At 43.7% G+C, this 21,397-nt stretch overlaps 2 pseudogenes; both read left to right on the forward strand.

Annotated features, from left to right (window-relative positions):
• The first annotated feature begins 804 nt into the window (after positions 1-804).
• LOC116483677 (small ribosomal subunit protein uS8-like) lies at positions 805-1,183 on the forward strand (annotated as a pseudogene).
• Positions 1,184-12,273: 11,090 nt separating this feature from the next.
• LOC116483678 (dnaJ homolog subfamily B member 12-like) lies at positions 12,274-13,805 on the forward strand (annotated as a pseudogene).
• Positions 13,806-21,397: the final 7,592 nt, after the last annotated feature.

The raw sequence follows: 21,397 nt of genomic DNA on the forward strand, positions 1-21,397 counted from the left end.
CCCACCCCTTCCAGTTATCTTGCACCCATGTTTTCATTCATTTTCTCTCCCTAGAGAGCCCTTGTTGGTATATTGGTTTGAGGCCCTGTTCCAGGCAAATGTGGCCTCATGAGAAAATGACAAGTGAGCCATGATTGTCTAATTTCAGGGTCCCCTGTGTAGTGTCAGCTCTGCTTTAATAACTTTGCTAGAATATTTATTAGATTCCACAACCAGCAGTGAGAAAAGCCAAGAAACAAAACAACTGACATCTAAGAACACCAAAAAGGTTTGGGAATAGTCAGTACCAGCTACTTCTGGAAGTGGAAGGTTAAGGTAGGGCTAGCAAAGGAATATTGGTTGAAAACTCAATTAAAAAGCAGTTCAAAGAGACTTTCACTTTGGCTAAGATGGAATAGCAGAGAACAGATTTACTCTTCTTCTGCCAAATGCAACTTATAAAATAGACAAATATATGAAACAGTTGTTCTGAAGACATTGGGTATAAGGCAATGAAGTATACCAATTCCTGAGAGACAGGAAATAAACAAAATGAGCTCTTTGAGTGCCCCGGCTTACTGGCTTGAGAAAGTTTCCAGGTCTACCCAAGATTGGCAGAATATACATTTTTTTTTAGTACACAAAAAAAATTTACCAAAATCATCCAATTCTGGGCCATAAAATGAATTTCAATAATTTAAAAGGGTTCGAGTTATACGAAGTATGCTCTGTGACCAAAATGAAATCAATAAGAAAAATATATCTCAATAACTCTGTGTGCTCTCCCCTCCCGTCCTCTTTCCTTTATCTTTCTGCACTGCCACAATGGTGCACATGAATGTCCTGGCTGATGCTCTCAAGAGCATCAACAATGCTGAAAAGAGAGGCCATGAACTCAGGTTCTTATTAGGCTGTGCTCTGAAGTCATCATCCAGTTTTTCACTGTGATGATGAAGCATGGTTACATTGGCAAAATTGAAATCATTGATGATCAAAGAGCTGCCTCACAGGCAGGCTAAACAAGTGTGGCATGATCAGCCCCAGATTTGATGTGCAACTCAAAGATCTAGAAAAATGGCAGAGTAATCTTCTTCCATCCCACCAGTTTGGTTTCATTGTACTGACAACCTCAGCTAGCATCATGGACCATGAAGAAGCAAGACAAAAACACACAGGAGGGAAAATCCTGGCATTCTTTTTCTAGAGATGTAATACAGATTTACAAATAAAATGACTCCTGGACAAAAAAAAAAAAAATCTCGAAAACACCAAATGTTGGAAAACTAAATAACTCACTTCTTAATCCATAGGTCGAAGAAGAAATCAAAGATAAATTAGCATTGTGAACTGATGCAAAAGAAAACACAACACATCAAAATGGGTGGGATACAGGGAATGCAGAACTTAGAGGGAAATCCATAGCACTCAACTATCTAAAGTAGGAGGAAAAAAAGTGCTCAAATCAACAACCTCAGCTTCCTTCTTTCTTAAGAAACTACAGAAAGAAGAGAAAGTGAAACTCGGAGTAAGCAGAAGAAAAAAATAATAATAATATCAAAATTTTAAAGAGGTCATACTAATTCTACATGAACTCTTCCAGAAAGCTAAAGAAGAGGGAGAGAATCCTATGAGATCAGCATTCTATAAATCAAACCAAAGACATTGCAAGAAAAGAAAACTTATGAACATAGATGCAAATTTCTTAAAACAAAATTTTAGCAAATTGATTTCAATTATATACAAAAAGAATTTTAACCAAGAAGGCTTTATCCCAGAATTGCCAGATTAGTTTAGCACTTGAAAAATTTCAGGGTGGGGCACTGTGGCTGACGCCTGTAATCCCAGCACTTTGGGAGGCCGAGGCAGGCAGATCACCTGAGATCAGGAGTTCGAGACCCGCCTGACCTACATGGTGAAACCCTGTCTCTGCTAAAAATACAAAATATTTAGCTGGGCATGGTGGCATGCCTGTAGTTCCAGCTACTCAGGAGGCTGAGGCAAGAGAATCACTTGAACCTGGGAGGTGAGGTTGCAGTGAGCCGAGATTGCGCCACTGCCCTCCAGCCTGGGGGACAGAGATGCACTCCGTCTCAAAAAAAAAAAAAAAAAAAGGAAAGAAAAGAAAAGAAGAATCTCAGCTGCACATGGTGGCTCATGTCTGTAATCCCAGCACTTTGGGAGGCCGAGGTGGAAGGACTGCTGGAGCTCAGGAGTTCAAGACCAACCTAGGCAACATGGTGAAGCCCTGTCTCTATAAAATAAAAATAAAAATAAAAAAATAAAAAAATTAGCCAGGCATGGTGGCACATGCCCATAGTCCCAGATACTTGGGGCGAGGTTAGGTGTGGAGGGAGGTTGCTGAAGCAGGAAGATCACTTGAGCCCAGGAGGTTGAGGCTGCAGTGAGCCGTGTTTGCACCACTGCTCCAGCGAGAGCGACAAGGTGAGACCCTGTCTCCAAGAAGAAAAAAGCATTTGAAAATCAATCAATGTAATTCACTACATTAACAAAATAAAGGTCAGGCGTGGTGGCTCACACCTGTAATCCCAGCACTTTGGGAGGCCGAGGCGGGAGGATCACTTGAGGTCAGGAGTTCGAGACCAGGCTGGCCAACATGGTGAAACTCCATCTCTACTAAAAATACAAAAAAATTAGCTGGGTGTGGTGGCAGGTGCCTGTAAACCCAGCTACTCAGGAGGCTAAGGCAGGAGAATCTCTTGAACCCCGGAGGTGGAGGTTACAGTGAGCCAAGATCACGCCACTGCACTCCAGCCTGGGTGACACAGCAAGACTCCATCTCAAACAAACAAAAAAACAAACAAACAAAAATTTAAAAAGAAAAACCATGCAACCAGCTCAATACATACAAAATACAGCATTTAACAAAATCTAACCTCCATTCCTGATGAAAATTTTCAACAAACTAGGAACAGATGGGAACTTTTACAACCTGATAATGGATAACTATGAAAACCCTACAGCTAGCATCATACTTAACGGTGAAAGACTGATTGCTTTCCCCAACATCAGAACAAGGAAAGAATGTCTGCTGTTACCACTTATATCCAACACTGAACTTGGTAAGATGTAAATTTTCCCCAATTTGATCTATAGCTATAATAAATCCAAGTCAAAATCCCAGCAGGCTTTTTATATTACACATTAAATCATACATATATGTATATATTAACATTTACATTTTACGTTATATTATTCATTTTTACATTAACAATGTGGTTTTTAAAATTGACAAGCTGATCATATAATTCATTTAGGGAAAGGCACGATGGCTCATGCCTATAATCCCAGCACTTTGGGAGGCCGAGGTGGGCAGATCACTTGAGATCAGGAATTCAAGACCAGCCTGGCCAAGATGGCGAAACCCCGTCTCCATCAAAAATACAAAAATTAGCCGGGCATGGTGGCGCATGCCTGTAGTCCCAGCTACTTGGGAGGCTGAGGCAGGAGAATGGCTTGAACCCGGGAGGTAGAGGATGCAGTGAGCTGATACCGCGCCATTGCACTCCAGCCGGCATGACAGAGCGAGACTCTGTCTCAAAAATAAAAAATAAAATAAAACATAAAAATATAATTCATTTAGAAATGCAAAAGACTTGGAATAACCAATTCAACTTTGAAAAAGAAGAATATGGAGAATTTACCCTATGTAACTTTAAGACTTAATATAAGCTACAATAATCAAGATGGTGTGGTATTGAATTCAAAATAGACAAATAGAAAAATAGGAAAGAGACTAAGAAATAGTAACTTGCGTAAGTGCAAGGGCAATTTGACGGGGAAAATGGTCTTTTTTCACAAATAGTGTTGAAATAATTGGATATCCATACACAAAAACGAAAAAAAAAAAACCCAGAACTTTGACCCATCTCATGCTATACAGAAAAAATTAACTGAAAATGGTTCAGGAACATGGCACTCCCCTGTAGTCCCAGCTACTCCAAAGTCTGAGATGGAAGGACCACTTCAGCCCTGGCTTCAAGGCTGCAGTGAGCTATGATCATACCACTGAATTCCAGCCTGGACATCAGAGTAAGATTCTGTCTCGTTGTGTTTTTTTGTTGTTTTTTGCTTTTCTGGGGGGGGAGGGGCGGGGGGGAGTCTCGCTCTATCGCCCAGGCTGGAGTGCCGTGGCGCGATCTCAGCTCACTGCAACCTCCGCCTCCCAGGTTCAAGCAATTCTCCTGCCTCAGCCTCCTGAGTAGCTGGGACTACAGGCACATGCCGCCACGCTCGGCTAATTTGTTTATATTTTAGTAGAGACCGGGTTTCACCGTGTTGCCCAGGCTGGTTACAAACTCCTGAGCTCAGGCAATCCGCCCACTTTGGCCTCCCAAAGTAGCAGGATTACAGGTGTGAACCACCGTGTCTGGCCAAGACTCTGTCTCTTAAAAAAAAAAAATTAATTAAAAATAATTTAGTCAAAATGGATTACAGACCTAAACCTAAAACTATTAACATCTAGGGAAAAAAAAAAAAAAAAAAAAGAGAAACTCTGTGTGACCTTGGGTTAAGCAAATATTTCTTAGAAACAGCACCAAAACCAAAATCAATAAAAGAAAATCAATAAATTGGACTTCATCAAAATTAAGAACACTTATGCAAGATTCTAAAATCTCTTATAGAGAAAAAAGGAAATAAAACTGAGAACATTTGCTCTTTGAAAGACATTGTTAGGAGAATGAAAAGGCAAGCTGCAGACTAGGAGCAAATATATGCAAGTTACACATTTGATAACAGATTTGTATCCAAAATATGTAAAGAAATCTCAAAACTCAATAAGAAAACAAAACAATCAAATTTTATAAATGGGCAAGAGATTTGAACAATTTACCAAAGAGGATATACAGATGGCAAATAAGCACATGCAAAGATGCTCAACATCATTAGTCATTAGGAAATGCAAATTAAAACCATGAGATACCACTACATACTCACTAGAATATCTAAAATTTAAATGATTGACCAAATCACATGTTGGCAAGGATGTTGAGCCACCTAGAACTTTCTGGTTCACTGCTGGTGGAACTATGAAATGGTACAACCACTTTGGAAAATAGTGTGGCAGTTTCACTAAAGGTTAAACATGTTGTTCAAAGTTCAATTAAAAAAAAAAAAAGTTAAACATGCACCTGCCATATGGCTCAGCCATTCCATTCCTAGGTATTAACCCAAGAAAAATGAAAAACCATGTCCACACAAAGACCTGCACATGAATGTTCATAGCAGTATTATCTGTAATAACCAAAAACTGGAAACAATCCAGGTGTCCATCAACAAGTAAATGAATAAACAAATTTTGGTGTATTAATCCAGTAAGATACTACTTAACAATAAAAAGGAGTAATCTATTGATATACTCAAAGACCTGAATGAATCTCAAAGTAATGATGCTGAGTGAAAAAAAGCAGAATCCCTCCCCCCTAAAAAGAGCAAGTACTATATGATTACTTTTACATAAAATCTTAGAAAATACAAACCAATCTAGTGGCAGAAAGCAGATCAGCAGTTGCCTGAGTAGGCAACGGAAACTTAAGGGGCAACTAATATGCTCATTATCTTATTTTTATTTTTTGGTGGGAGAGGGGGACAGGGTCTCACTCTGTCACTCAGGCTGGAGGACTGTGGTGTGATCACAGCTCACTGACTGCAGCCTCGACCTCTCCAGCTCAAGTGATCCTCCCACCTCAGCCTCCTGAGTAGCTGGGACTACAGGCATGCACCACCATGCCTGGCTAATTTTTAAATTTTTTGTAGAGACGGGAGTCTCACTTTGTTGCCCAGGCTGGTCTCAAACTCCTAGGTTCAAGCCATCCTCCTGCCTTGGACTCCCAAAATGTTGGGATTACAGGCGTGAGCCACCGTGCCCAGGTGCTCATTATCTTGACTGTTGATAATTTCATGGGTGTATACACATGTCAAAACTTATCAAATTGTACATTTTAAATAAGTGATATTTATTTTATATCAATTATATCTCAATAAAGCTGTTTTTTTCAAAAAATAACAATTTGATCCTTAACTGCCTTCCCCAACTCTGTGCAACTGGGCAACTGCCCTCCCACAATCCTGCCAGTAGGCTTAAGGTTTATTCTCTGGAGGAAGTTAATGGAGCTTCTAAGGACTGACTGGAGGACAGCGGGCACTACTGATGGCAAGGAATTACAACAAAAAAACGCAAGTCCACAGAATGAATGCTCAGACTCACTGCTCTTTAGCCCCACCTGGGTCCCAGGACCCCGGCAGCCAGGTCTATCTCCTTGGGCAGAAGACTGGAAGACTTACTGGCCCAAGAAGAAATACTCAGATATCCTGACATTGGAGGGTAGCACAGCCAGATAACCCAATGGGGAAGATAGCAGTCAACAGGCTCCACTCACAAGATCAGAGCTGCTATTTGGCTTTTTAATACCCCACTCTTAGATATAAGCAGACAGCTAAAATTAGAATTTCACTGTTCTGAGGACATGAAAGGTCAAGAAAGGCTTGTACTGGGGGCTAGAGAGCATTGTCAGAAAGATAAATTATATTTTTTAGAAAGAAGTCCTTTTAAAATGCCAAAAACAGAAAAACCATGAAGTAGCAATTTAAGCATATTAGGATGTGTGAGGATAAATATTACAAGAACCAACTGAAAGAATTGAAAGTGGTTGCCTCTTAGGAAAGGAAAATAGGGAGGAATGAGGAAATTACCGCAGCAACAAGTTTAGGAGAATTATGTGCCTCTTTAAATTATGTGCCCGTGGGCCAAGCACGGTGGCTCATGCCTGTAATCCTAGCACTTTGGGAGGCCAAGGTGGGAGGATCACTTGGGGCCAGGAATTCCAGACCAGCCTGGGTAACATAGCAAGACTCTGTTTCTACAAAAGAAAAAAAAAATTATCCAGGCATGTGGCACACATCTATAGTCCTAGCTATTTGGTAAGCTGAGGTGGGAGGATCACTTGAAGTAAGGAGTTTGATGTTACAGTGAGCTATGATCAAGCACTGCCCTCCAACCTGGGTAACAGAGTGAGACCTTGTCTCTTAAAAATATATGAACTTAAAAATAAAAAAATTATGTGCCCATGTAACTTTGATTAAAACTGGTAAAAAAGTGAAAGAAAATTCATTAGAGATGAATAAAGCTCTTGAAAAATCAATGGATAGGATAATCACATGTCTCTGTTTGCCTGAAACATTCCCAGTTTTCATCTATTAATAGCACTCCCTTTTACACTCAAAACATGCCCATTTGGCTAATTTTATGGTGTGTGAGGTTGACGCCTCCTGAATCCACTGATCAACCTAAACATCACCTTAACATCAGACACGGTGTCCTCCTGATATGATGCGGCAGGAAGTACATGGTTCCACCTATGAAATATCCTTGCCAAAAGCAAAACTTGAATCTCAAGTCTCCCGGTCAGGGTTTCTCAACCTCAGCACTACTGACATCTGGGGACACACGGTTCTTTCTTGTGGGCAACTGTCCTGTGCACTGCAGGATGTTTAGCAGCATCCCTGGCCTCTACCCACCAGATGCCTGTAGCACCCCCACCCCCAGGTGTGACAACCAAAAGTCTCCAGACATTGCCAAATGTCCCCTGGGAGGTTAGGGAAGCAAAGTCTCCCCCAGCTGAGAATCACTGTTGTCTACATCTTCAGTACCAATGTACAGGAAACAGGATGGAAAAATAGGTTGAAGGACACCAGCAGAATACAACCAGCCACATTCAGAACGTGGGAAGTTCTGAAGGACAGATGACCCAACTATGTCAACAAACAAATGGCATGGGGAAGGTATAGGGGAGGGACCATGACAGTATAAAAGCCCTTAAAAAATGTCAACAAATGCAATGTGTGGACCTTGTTTGGATCCTTATTTAAACAAACTGCAAAAAGACATTTTTGACACAACCGGAGAAAACTGAGTTCGAACGTATTATGACACTAAGAAATAATGCTAATTTTGTGGATGTGATAATGGTAACTATGGTTACACTATTTTTTAAAGCTTTCTGTTAGAGACACATATTGCTGTACTCGTGGATAAAGTGTTACGACGTCTATCTGGTTGCAGTGAGGGAAAATGGGGACTAGATAAGACAACATCGTATCGGCGACCGGTATTGACATTGAGTGATGGGTACATAGATGTTCATTATACTCTTCTCTCAACTTTTGTGTATGTTTGAAAGTTTTTGTAATAAAAACTGAAATGTAATAAATCAAATCAATGAAATTAACATAGCATGGCTCAATGGAAAGCTTCCAGAGTTTGCAGCTGTATCCCTGACTCCTAATAGTTCTGTTCATTTTAAGCAGGGAAGTCACTTCTCTGGCCTACAGAAAAAAGGATCTTGAAGAAGAAACTATGATGTTCATAGTTTCTTCCAGGTGAGATTTTTAATGACTCTGTGACATTTCTTGAATAAGTGAGCAGAGTAACAGCCCTGAGGACCCAGCAGTCTCAAAAGCTTGACTTTGTGGTGGAGATGTTGGTGACTTGATGGTGGTGGATGCTGGCCCAGGGCTCCCAGGTTAAAGAATGTGCCCCCTCCTCGGCCCCTTCACTAATTTAGAAGTAGCAAGATCAACTGCCTCAGAACATTCTGAATTAGAAAGCGTCTGCTGGGCCGGGCGCGGTGGCTCACGCTTGTAATCCCAGCACTTTGGGAGGCCGAGGCGGGCAGATCACGAGGTCAGGAGATCGAGACCACGGTGAAACCCCGTCTCTACTAAAAATACCAAAAAAATTAGCCGGGGGTGGTGGCGGGCGCCTGTAGTCCCAGCTACTCGGAGAGGCTGAAGCAGGAGAATGGCGTGAACCCGGGAGGCGGAGCTTGCAGTGAGCCGAGATCGCGCCACTGCACTCCAGCCTGGGCGACAGAGCAAGACTCCGTCTCAAAAAAAAAAAAAAGAAAGAAAGAAAGCGTCTGCTGAATAAGGCTTGCGTCAAACTTCTCTTTAAGCGGCTGTGGCTGCAGTTTGAGTAACTTGTCAGGAAAGTGTGAACTACAAGTCAGTATTACAAAAGTGTTTATTTTCAGCCTTTCCAAAAAACAGTGAGAAAGAGGAAAGCATGCATAATAAAGCAGCCGGGCATCTGAGGCAAAAGTTGTCTTTTCCTTAATCCTCTCCTCCCATCCTCCTACCCTTTTCGACTACAGGTACCTCTTTTCTGTGAACTTGAATGCAGCCTCCCACAGGTTTGGACAAAAGAATGGCAGGAAGAGGACAGGTGGAACAGGATGGAGGAAAGAGGTAGCCCTCATAGGTACGGGTGCAGAGCTCAGAGTGGCAAAGGAACAGCAGAAGTCCTGTTCTCCCATGCCCCTGCCAAGTCCTGCTGCAACAAAATGATGAGCTTGGAACTGACTGCCAACTGCCACAAAGGGAACCCTTATCGCAGAGAGCTCCCTGAAACACCCGTGGAAACAGCGTCCAAAAGATCTCTGCTCGTGCTTTGAAGAATGCAGAAAATTTTCCTTGCCACCGTATGTGGAGCATCGCCCACAGAGAAGGGAAGGGGGAAACTCACACCTGTCTCCTCCCCTCCACCCCAATCCTGGGCCCCAACTAAAACCTCAGCTTCTCTCCCTCAACTTATCACAAGGGCCTCCCACCAGTCTTCCATCCGTGAGGGTGGCCTTTTGCAAATGCAAGCCTGCCCGAGCTACTTACTCTACTCTTTAAGATATTTTCACAAGCCCTTATAGCTGGGGGGAATAAAATCCAGTGTACAGAAGTTCTAGTAGAGGCAATGAATACTAGTGATTTAAAAGCATCCTCAGAAATCACAGGCGATGCAAGAACCCCTGGATAAACGTAAAATGAGTTTCTCTATAATATTCAGATGCCAGGCCTAGGGCCAGAGCCAAAGGAATCCCACCTAGACTCTGGGGCCCTTGGTTTTGGGCCTGTTCCCCAGCTTCTCCTATGCTGCAGCTCTTCCATCTCCCCAGAAGAGAAGTGGTGGGGGCGAGGGGGGTCAGTTACCAAACAGCAAGTCCCTCCCTGAAGAAAGTGCCGTGGAAAGGCCGGGCGCGGTGGCTCACGCTTGTAATCCCAGCACTTTGGGAGGCCGAGGCGGGCGGATCACGAGGTCAGGAGATCGAGACCACAGTGAACCCCCGTCTCTACTAAAAATACAAAAAAAAATTAGCCGGGCGTGGTGGCGGGCGCCTGTAGTCCCAGCTACTCGGAGAGGCTGAGGCAGGAGAATGGCGTGAACCCGGGAGGCAGAGCTTGCAGTGAGCCGAGATTGCGCCACTGCACTCCAGCCTGGGTGACAAAGCGAGACTCCGTCTCAAAAAAAAAAAAAAGAAAAAAAAGAAAGTGCCGTGGAAAGGGCAGCCCCAAACAGTGGGTCCCCCAGCCTGAGGGAGTACGAAGGATGGAGCAGCCCCAAGAAGGCTAAAGTGTGCATTCCAAAAGTCTTGTACACCTAAGTTGTCAATCAAAGCAGTTCAGCTGGCAGCCCAGAGACCAGCAGCAGAGGCAAACAAGAGTCCTGAAGGGTAGAGAGAGTCAGACAGTCAGCAGAAGGTGGATCAGGTCAACTCTGAAGATGAAGTACAAATGCCTAAGGGGTTTTACCCTCCTTCGAAAAATGTGTAATTACAAAAGTAATGCATGAATAAATTATATTGAGAAAATACATCGCTTCAGGCTGGGCATGGTGGCTCACACCCGTAATCCCAGTGCTTTGGGAGGCTGAGGTGGGCAGATAACCTGAGGTCAGGAGTTCGAGACCAGCCTGACCAACATGGAGAAACAGCGTCTCTACTAAAAATACAAAATTAGCCAGGCGTGGTGGCACGCACCTGTAATCCCAGCTACTCAGGAGGCTGAGGCAGGAGAATCGCTTGAACCTGGAGTCGGAGGTTGCGGTGAGCTGAGATAGTGCCATCGCACTCCAGCCTGGGCAACAAGAGCGAAACTCCGCCTCAAAATAAATAAATAAATAAATAAAATACATCACTGCAGATTAAACTGTTATATTGGTTAGGATGTGTTTTATTGTAACAGAACACCTGGCTAACAGTGGTTTAAGAAACAAAGGCTTTTCAATATCTCAGGTAACAAGAAGTTTGGAGAAAAACAGTTTCTGCTTTGGAAAAGCAAGAAGATATCAAGATGCTGGGGTGGGCCAGGATTATGCCTGTAATCCCAGCAGGTTGGGAGGCTGAGGCAGGAGAATTGCTTGAGCCCAGGAATTCAAGACCAGCCTGGGCAATATAGTCAGACCCCCATCTCTATAAAAAATAAAAAATTAGCCAGGTGTGGTGGCACACACTTGTGGTTTCCACCACAGGAAGCTGAGGCAGGAGGATGGGTTGAGCCCAGGAGCTTGAGGCTGCAGTGAACTATGATGGTGCCACTGAACTCCAGCCTGAGTAATAGAGCAAGACTTTGTCTCAAAAAAAAAAAAAAAAAGGCAGAGTGTGGTGGCTCATGCCTATAATCCCAGCACTTTGGGAGACCGAGGCCAGTGGATCACCTGAGGTCAGGAGTTCAAAACCAGCTTGGCCAACATGCAGAAACCCCGCCTCTACTAAAAAAATACAAAATTAGCCAGGCATGGCGGCGCATCCCTATAATCCCAGCTACTCGGGAGGCTGAGGCAGGAGAATTGCTTGAACGGGGGAGGCAGAGGTTGTGGTGAGTTGAGATCATGACACTGCACTCCAGCCTGGGCAACAAGAGCAAAACTCTGTCTCAAAAAAACAAAACAAAACAAAAACAAAAAATTAAGATTCTAGGCTAATGTCTCTACATTTCTCCATTTCTCTTGGCCTTTTTTTTTTTTTTGAGATGGAGTCTTGCTCTGTCGCCCAGGCTGGAGTGTAGTGTTGCGATCTCGGCTCACCTCAACCTCTGCCTCCCGGGTTCAAGGGATTCTCTTGCCTCAGCCTCCCAAGTAGCTGGGACTACACGTGCATGCCGCCACACTCAGCTATTTTTTTTATTTTTAGTAGAGACGGAGTTTCACCATATTTGTCAGGCTGGTCTTGAAATCCTGACCTCGTGACCTGCCCGCCTCAGCCTCCCAAAGTCCTGGGATTCCAGGTGTAAGCCACCGTGCCCGGCCTCTCCTGGCCTTTTCCCCTGGGTCACAAGATGGTTGCCATAACTCCAAGCGTCACATTTCCAACAACTCCATCCCAAGGCAAAAAGGAAAGGGAGAAGCAGAACGTTTCACCTTCATCTACTTACTTCATCTACTATACTCTGTCTGTTATTAGAACAACAACAACAAAAATACTTCTTAAAAGTCAGCAGCAGGTTCCATGCTCTGGTTCTGCCATGTAATCCAATAAGGATGAAGCCGAGCTCTGTATCAGCATCACCCTCAAGGTCATCCAGTGCAACCAGCCTGACCAGGAGAGGCACAGTGGGTGTACCCAATGCCGTGAGTTTGTGGCCTGATGGAGTCCCTCAACTAGGAACCACAAACTGCTGGTGACCAGCCCGAACCCACAGATGCAACCCATGCCACCCACAGGAAAGCAGGTGGGACCGATGCTCCCTAGGCCAACGGTGAAGCTGGAGGAGGAGAGAGCCCCAAAGTCTACACTGCAGAAGGAGATGCAGCTGTGAAAAGGGTCAAGCAATGTAAGGATTATTATGAGATCCTGGGGGTGAGCGGAGGGGCCTCAGATGAGGACCTGAAGAAGGCCTACCACAAACTGGCCCTCAAATTGCACCCAGACAAGAACCATGCACCTGGCGCCACTGGAGCTTTCAAAGCCATTGGCACAGCATATGCAGTATTCAGCAACCCGGAGAAGAGAAAGTAGTATGGCCCGGCACGGTGGCTCATGCCTGTAATCCCAGCACTTTGGAGGCCAAGGTGGGCGGATCATGAGGTCAGGAGTTCGAGACCAGCTGGTTTGAGACCAGCCTAGCCAACATGGTAAAACCCTGTCTGTACTAAAAATACAAAAATTAGCCGGCCGTGGTGGTGCATGTCTGTAATCCCAGCTACTCGGGAGGCCAAGGAAGGGGAATTGCTTGAACCAGGGAAGCAGAGGTTGCAGTGTACTGAGATCAAGCCACTGCACTCCAGCCTAGGCGACAGAGAAAGACTCTGTCTCAGGGAAAAAAATGAAAGAAAGAAAAGAGGAAGCAGTATGACCACTTGGGCGATAACAGGAGCCAGGCAGTCAGGTCCGGCATCGTCATGGGGACTTCCACCACGGCTTTGAGGCTGACATCTCCCCTGAAGACCTCTTCAACATGTTCTTTGGCAGTGGCTTCCCTTCTAGTAAAGTGCACGTCTACAGCAATGGCTGCATGCGCTATACCTACCAGCAAAGGAAGGGCCACAGGGAGAAGTAGAGTGACGGCAGGTTAGGGGTGTTTGTGCAGCTGATGCCCATCCTCATCCTCATGTCAGCTCTCAGCCAGCTCATGGTCTCCAGTCCACCCTACAGTCTGAGCCCAAGACTGTTTGTGGGCCACATCACAGGCGAGTCACTGACCACCTGAGTGTCATCTACTATGTGGCAGGCACTTTCTCTGAGGAGTACACAGGCTCCAGCCTCCAAACAGTCAAACTGAATGTGGAAGATGATTATATCGCCAACCTCTGGAACAACTGCTGGAAGGAGAAGCAGCAGACGAAAGGCTTGCTGTACCAGGGCCGCTACTTTGGTGACACAGATATGTACCACAAAGCACAGAAGATGGGCAGCCCCCTGCTGTAGCCGACTGTCACAGGAGCAGGCCTCCCTGCATGGATAATCCGGGGCCAGCCATGCCACCGAGGTCCAAACTATGAAATTCCTGGAGAATTTTTGGTGACATGCACTGAGCCAAGGCGATGGACTATATATTTAAAGAAAGACATACAAAGAAACAAAATTAAAATGGAATTGGAAGCAAAAAAAAAAAAAGTCAACAGCAGACTAGGTCACATGCCTACCCCTAGACAAATCACAGGCAAAAAGGAGTGGTATAAGCATACTTGGCTTAGTTCAATCGTGATTTGACACCTGGACCTACATTCCCTGAGCACAATGCTACCCTTTGATACCTGAACCAGATTTGAGTTGTTAGCATTAAAGAAGGGGGTGAGTGGGAAATGGCTGTTATTAAGCAGCCAGTACTATCTACCACAACTGAAGTCCCCTTTGACCACCCCCCAAATCTTGAGCCGCCTCCCACCTCTCCAGAGCAAACCACTCTTACCAGTTTGATGTATGTTATTCCAAACTTTGCATATGGACATATATATATAACAAAATACCATAAAAGACACAAGGCATTTAAGGCTGGGCACAGTGGCTCACACTTGTAATCCCAGCACTTTGGGAGGCCGAGGTGGGCAGATCACGAGGTCAGGAGATCGAGACCATGGTGAAACTCCGTCTCTACTAAAAATACAAAAAATTAGCCGGGCGTGGTGGCAGGCGCCTGTAGTCTCAGCTACTCGGAGAGGCTGAGGCAGGAGAATGGCGTGAACCTGGGAGGCGGAGCTTGCAGTGAGCCGAGATGGCGCCACTGCACTCCCAAAAAAAAAAAAAAAAAAAAAAAAAAAAAAAAATGGGACATTTAATAAACTTTTTTAAAATTTTATTTTATTTTTTTTTTTTTGAGGCAAAATTTCGTTCTTGCCACCTCAGCTGGAGTGCAATGGCGTGATCTCGGGTCACTGCAACCTCCACCTCCCAGGTTCAAGTGATTCTCCTGCCTCAGCCTCCCAGAGTAGCTGAGATTACAGGCACAAGCCATCATGCCCGGCTAATTTTTGTATTTTTAGTAGAGATGGGGTTTCACCATGTTGGCCGGGCTGATCTGGAACTCCTGACCTCAGGTGATCTGCCTGCCTCGGCCTCCCAAAGTGTTGGGATTACAGGCGTGAGCCACCATGCTGCACCTTAATAGATTTATGATAGTGTATGTGGTGGTGGGGGGTGGGAGTGAGTATCGTAAACATGCCATCCTACTCTAGGCATTTTTCTGCAATTTGCTTCACCACTCAACAATAGGTCTCAGCAATCTCTCCACACCAATAACTACTGATTTATTCTGTCTTTTCAACTCCTGCCTAGGATTTCCTAGCATGGACACATCACAGTTTATTTAGATATTTCCCTATGGATAGCATCGTGGGTTGTGTTCCCAGCAGTTTCTAAGTACATCTGTGGATAAAGGCAGAGGATGCTCTCTTTGCTCCTCAGATCCATCCTTGTCTGCTCTGCATCCAGGCTGCTGATAACATGAGCTGACTCCCTCACCTTTTGGCATCTGGTTGGATGAAACCGATGTGAGTGGCAGGAAATCAAAGGGTGAAAGAAAGAGAACTTGGAGTGTTTATCCACCGGCTCACTTCCTACCACGCTGCAGGTTGGCAGTGGCCATGTTTCTCTTGCAAAGGTCACAGGTCCTGTTAGGGGCCTGTCCTAGAGCTAAAGGTCTCCGGGCGTTCCTGTATCTGCTCTTGTCCTCTTGCCCCTTCAGGCCCACGAGTAGGAGCACTCCACCTACTGCTAGCCCGAGGTGCTTCACCAGCCCCTGTTGGTTTCTCTTACTTTCTCTAAATAGCCCCTTTATTAACCTCTCTTTGACTTTACCTCTTCAGTGTACTGGCTGCTTCCTGATGGATTCTGACTGATGGAGCTAATTCCATTCACTTAAAAGGGCAAGAACAATGAAGACCACAATGTCAATTTGGCAGGGCTTTAGCTGATCCCCCAGTTTGTCTCACTGTTTCTCCTAGCATCTCCCCTTCCCAGCTCTGCTTTTGTGTCCTCTCTATCACTTGGTCCTTATAAGCAGCATCCCAGATGGCCCCTACTCCAGATCTACCTGGTCCCTGGGCCTCTACTCTATATACTACCCCATAGGCACGCTACGCTCCCATCTAGGCTGAACTCTCCTCGCGTGTGGAACCCACAGGAATCTTCAATTGACTGCTAAATCAGAGCGAGAAAATACTCTCAGTTCTCATGGAGCAGAAACAGGAAAATGCATGTGATCCCCAACTACAAAAATATCCCCCAGAAACATGATTAAGAGCCCAAAAGCTCCCTGTCACCCCTCAGAGGTCTCTAATACCTTACCTCATACCACCTCTTAAGCTCAGTACTAAGTACTCCAGGCTGCGAGATTAGTTTAGCAACCAGTCAACAAATTTCCAAAATTCCCAGCCTAGTCGTTAAAAATATGGGCTTTTCAGCAATTTCTCATCTGGGTGTATACCCCAAGGAGATGAAATCACCACCTCATAAACACATCTGCATTCCCATGCTCATTGAAGTATTATTCACAATAGCCAAGATATGGAAACAACCTAAATGTCCATCTATGGACAAATGGATAAAGAAAATATGATGTGTATACACACACACACAGACACACACACACACACACAGACACACACAGAGGAATATTATTCAGCCTTAAAAAAGGAGATCCTGTCATTTGCACCAAAACATGGATGAACCTAGAAGACATGTGCTAGATGAATTAAGCCAGACACAGAAATAAAAATATTGCATGATCTCACCTATACGTGGATTTAAAAAAAAAAAAAAGCTCAAATACACAGAGACAGAGAATAAAATAGAAGTTACCATGGCAAGGGGGAGGGGGAGAGGAAATGGGGACATGTAGGTCAAAGGACACAAAATAGCAGATAACGCAGGATGAACACCTTTAGAAATCTAATGTACAACATTAGGGCTAAGTTAATAAAATCGCATTGCTTTGAAATTTGTGTTAAATAAGTAGATTTTAGCTGCTCTTGTCACAAAAAAAGTAACTGTGAGATGATAGATATGTTAATCAGCTTCACTATAGTAACCATTTTACTATCTATATCTGTATCCTATAACATCATGTTGTAAACCTCAAAGATACACAATAAAATTATTTTTAAAGAAGAATATAGGCTGAAAAAATCAAGGTTCAAATTTTGATCCCAGCACTCAGCAGCTGAGAGGCCTCATGAAAGCTATTCCACTCTGTGCCTCAGTTTCCTCATTTGTAAAATTGAAATTATAAAATTACCTCATAAAGCCCAGGCATGGTGGTTCACGCCTGTAATCCCAGCACTTTCAGAGGCTGAGGCAGGTGGATCACCTGAGGTCAGGAGTTCAAGACCAACCTGGCCAACATGGTAAAACCCTATCTCTACCAAAAATACAAAATACAAAAATTAGCTGGGCATGGTGGTGGGCACCTGTAATCCCAGCTACTCAGGAGGCTGAGGCAGGAGAATCGCTTGAGTCCGGGAGGTGGAGGTTGCGGTGAGCTGAGATAGAGCCATTGTACTCCAGCCTGGGCAACAAAGTGAGACTCTGTCTCAAATAAAATAAAATAATATAAAATAAAATAATAAAATAAAATAAATAAAATAAAATAAATTACCTTATAGGATAGTTTCAAAGATTCCATAATATAATATAGCTAAAAGATCTTGGCCAGCCACAGTAGCTCATGCCTGTAATCCCAGCACTTCGCGAGGCCAAGGAGGGCAGATCATGAGGTCCAGAGATCGAGACAATCCTGGCTAACACAGTGAAACCCCATCTCTACTAGACATACAAAAAATTAGCCAAGCGTGGTGGCATGCGCCTGTAGTCCCAGCTACTTGGGTGGCTGAGGCAGGAGAATCACTTGAACCTGGGAGGCAGAGGTTGTAGTGAGCCAAGATCACACCACTGCACTCCAGCCTGGGCGACAGAGTGAGACTCCATCTCAAAAAAAAAAAAAGATCTTAACAAAGTGACTAGTCCACAGAGAGCCCTCCATAAATGGTAACAGACATGGTTTTTCTGAACTCCATATAAGTTGGTGTGGGAGGAAAAAGAAGACATGGGCCCTACCCCCAAGGAGCCTGCAATCTACTTCGGAAGATGAGACGAACATTCTTATAATAATGAACAGCACAGATGACTGTATATTTTTAAGTGGTAAATTATCTGATATGAGCTACAGTAAAACAGTATTGGAACTATCTTTTCCACATACCTGTCCATTCTTTTTTTTTTTTTGGCAGGGTCTTGCTCTGTCACCTAGGCTGCAGTACAGTGGCATAATCACAGCTCACTGAAGCCTCAACCTCCTGACCTCAAGTGATGCTCCTGCCTCAGCCTCCCAGGTAGCTGGGACTACAGATGTGCACCACCATGCCTGACTAATGTTTTTTAATTTTTGTAGAGATGGGGACTCACTGTGTTGCCCAGGCTGGTCTTGAACTCCTGGGCTCAGGTGATCCTCCTGCCTCGGTCTCCCAAAGTGCTGGGATTATAGGCATGAGACACCACAGCCAGTCTTTCTTTTTATATTGTCTGTAAGTTTCTTTATTTTATTTTATTTTGTTTTTGAGACGGAGTCTCACTCTGTCACCCGGGCTGGAGTGCAGTGGTGCAATCTTGGCTCACTGCAACCTCCGCCTCCCGGATTCAAGCGATTCTCCTGCCTCAGCCTTCCGAGTAGCTGAGACTACAGGCGCGCCACCACACTCAGCTAATTTTTTGTATTTTTAGTAGAGATGGGGTTTCACCGTGTTAGCCAGGATGGTCCCGATCTCCTGACCTTGTGACCCGCCCACCTAAGCCTCCCAAAGTGCTGGGATTACAGGCATGAGCCACCGCACCTGGTCTGTCTGTAAGTTTCTTGAGGGTAAGGACCAAGCATTATTTTGTATAATAATAATGTTATCATTTGTGTATTTTGTACACCCATTACTCTCTGTGTAGCCATCGCTCCACACACAGCAGGCATGCAAACGCAATTTGTCCATATAGCCAGAAAGTATTTGCATAGGACGTTAGAACAAGCACTTAGTTCTTTACAAAGCACTTTGAAAGGTAAGATCATTTATTTTCATAACAACCATGTGAGATAGTTACTATTATTATTAGAAACTGCATTTTCCAAATGAGGAAACTGTGGCTCAAAACAACTAAGCATCTTCTTCAAGTCACACAATCAGTTTATGATGCGGTTGGTCTGCGATCCAAGGCATTTGACCAGAATAAATGTAGAGCCTCTTCCTATAAGGGCCACAGAAGTCCACAAGCTGAAGAAGTGTATCCTCTGCCAAATGTCTTTTTCCAGCCTCAAGTATGTTCTCTTTTTTCTAACCTTTCTCTTTGCTCTCTCCAACTGAGACAGCTGGCTCCAGTTTTTTCTTTTAGCCAAAGGGAATCCAATTCATTAGCATTTCTTTTGAGGGAGGCAGAGAGACTCTCCTGTTTATCCAAGCCCCTATCAGACTTATAAATGTATAATATAGTCATTAAACTCTGAAATACATGACAGAGTCATAACCACACACAAGCTATTAAAAAGTTCCTAACCTCCAGTGGGAGTTATTCACTATGCTTACTGTTCTCTCCTCTTGGCAGGGCCAAGAGAGAACATGGGCTCTGTTTGGGAGAGATCTTTTCTTTTCACCAGGAATCCTTCTAAAAGCAGTTATATTGCTGATAAAAACCTTATTTATTTGTATGCTTCTGAATGCATTGGAAGGCAATCACAAAAAGCACGGTATGCTCTTTGCAGGGAAAAAAATCAAACAATACTGAAATGTGTAAAGCAAAAACAGAAAGTTCTCAAGAGAATGAGAAGAAGTCACAAAGTGGGAGAAATTATTTTAAAAAGATATATCTGATAAAGGACCGTTATCCAAAATATACAAAGAACTCAACAATAAGAAAATGAACAATCCAATTTTTTAAAATAACCAAATGACCTAAACAGACACCTCAACAAAGAAGATATCAGATGGCAAACAGACACATGAAAAGATGCTCAACATCATGTGCATCAGGGGATTTCAAATTAAAACACAGTAAGATGCTACTACCCACCTATCACAATAGTTAAAAACCAAAACAGTAACACCACCAAATGCTGGCAAGGATGAACAGCAACAGGAACTTTCATTCATTGCATGTGGAAATGCAAAATGGTACCGCCACTTTGAAAGACAGTTTGGCAGTTTCTTACAAAACTAAACATACTCTTACCATATGATCCAGCAATCGTGCTCCTCGGTATTTACCCAAATGAGTTGAAAACATGTCCGCACAAAAACCTGCACATGAATGTTTATAACAACTTGATTCATGATTGCCAAAACTCAGAAGCAACCAAGATGACTTTCAGTTGGTGAATAGATAAACTGTGGTACATCCAGACAATGGAGTAGTATTCAATGCTAAAAAGAAATGGGCTATCAAGCCATGAAAAGACATGGTGCAATCTTAAATGCATATTACTGAATGAACAAAGCCCATCTGAAAAGTCTACATACTGTATGATTCCAACTATATGACATTCTAGAAAAGGCAAAACTATGGAGACAGTAAAGATCAATGGTTGCCAGGAGCTGGGGCGGGGGGGTTGCCTGGATGAATAGGCAGAGCACACAGGATTTTTAGGGCAGTGAGGCTGCTCTGTATGATTCTGTAACGGTGGATGCATGTCATTACACATTTGTTCCAATGCACAGAATGTACAGCACAAAGAGTGAACCCTAGGGTAAACTATGGACTTTGGGTGATAATAATGTGCAATGTAGTTGGACCAATTTTAACAAATGTATACTTTGGTGCAGATTTTGATAGTGGGGGAGACTGGGCATATGTGGGGACAGGAGGTATATGGAAAATCTCTGTACCTTCTTACTCTAGTTTGCTGTGAGCCTAAAACTTCTCTTAAAAATTTGTCAATTTTTCAACTAAAAGTTTTTTTTTCTCATGTCTCTCATGCCCAATCCATTTCCCTTGTGTAACTGTTGTTTAACATTTAGTGTATTTTCTTTCCATCTTTTTTTCTCACACACCCATGATGTCTATGTATATGTAAGATTTTTTATTTTTTTATTTATTTTTTTAACACAGAGTTTCGCTCTTGTCTCCCAGGCTGGAGTGCAATGGCGTGATCTCCGCTCACTGCAACCTCTGCCTCCTGGGTTCAAGCAATTCTCCTGCCTCATCCTCCCGAGTAGCTGGGAGCCCACCATAATGCCTGGCTAATTTTTGTATTTTTAGTAGAGACGAGTTTCACCATGTTGGCCAGGATGATCTCAAACTCCTGACCTCAGGTGATCTGCCCGCCTCCTCGGCCTCCCAAAGTGCTGGGATCATAGGCGTGAGCTACCGCACCCGCCCTATATGTAAGACTTTTTTAAAGATCAGTGGCTGTTATATATACATACATGAGTAGAACAGGGTCTTCTTATAATAATGGAAATACTTAAAAATACCTAGCTGTTCCAAGCAAGGAATAGTTAAGCAAACTATTATTTATTGCTAACTGGGCACTGTGTAAAGGAAACAACTTTGGGCTCTAAGGTAGTTAGAGTAGAGTGGTAGTAGGAATAGCAGTGGTAGAGTCAGACAGAACTGGGTTTAAAATCTCCCATCATTATTTAAACAAGTAGTGAGTCTTCTCT

This window comes from Hylobates moloch, unplaced genomic scaffold (genome assembly GCF_009828535.3).
Source record: "Hylobates moloch isolate HMO894 unplaced genomic scaffold, HMol_V3 SCAFFOLD_15, whole genome shotgun sequence".
NCBI classification, from domain to species: domain Eukaryota; kingdom Metazoa; phylum Chordata; class Mammalia; order Primates; family Hylobatidae; genus Hylobates; species Hylobates moloch.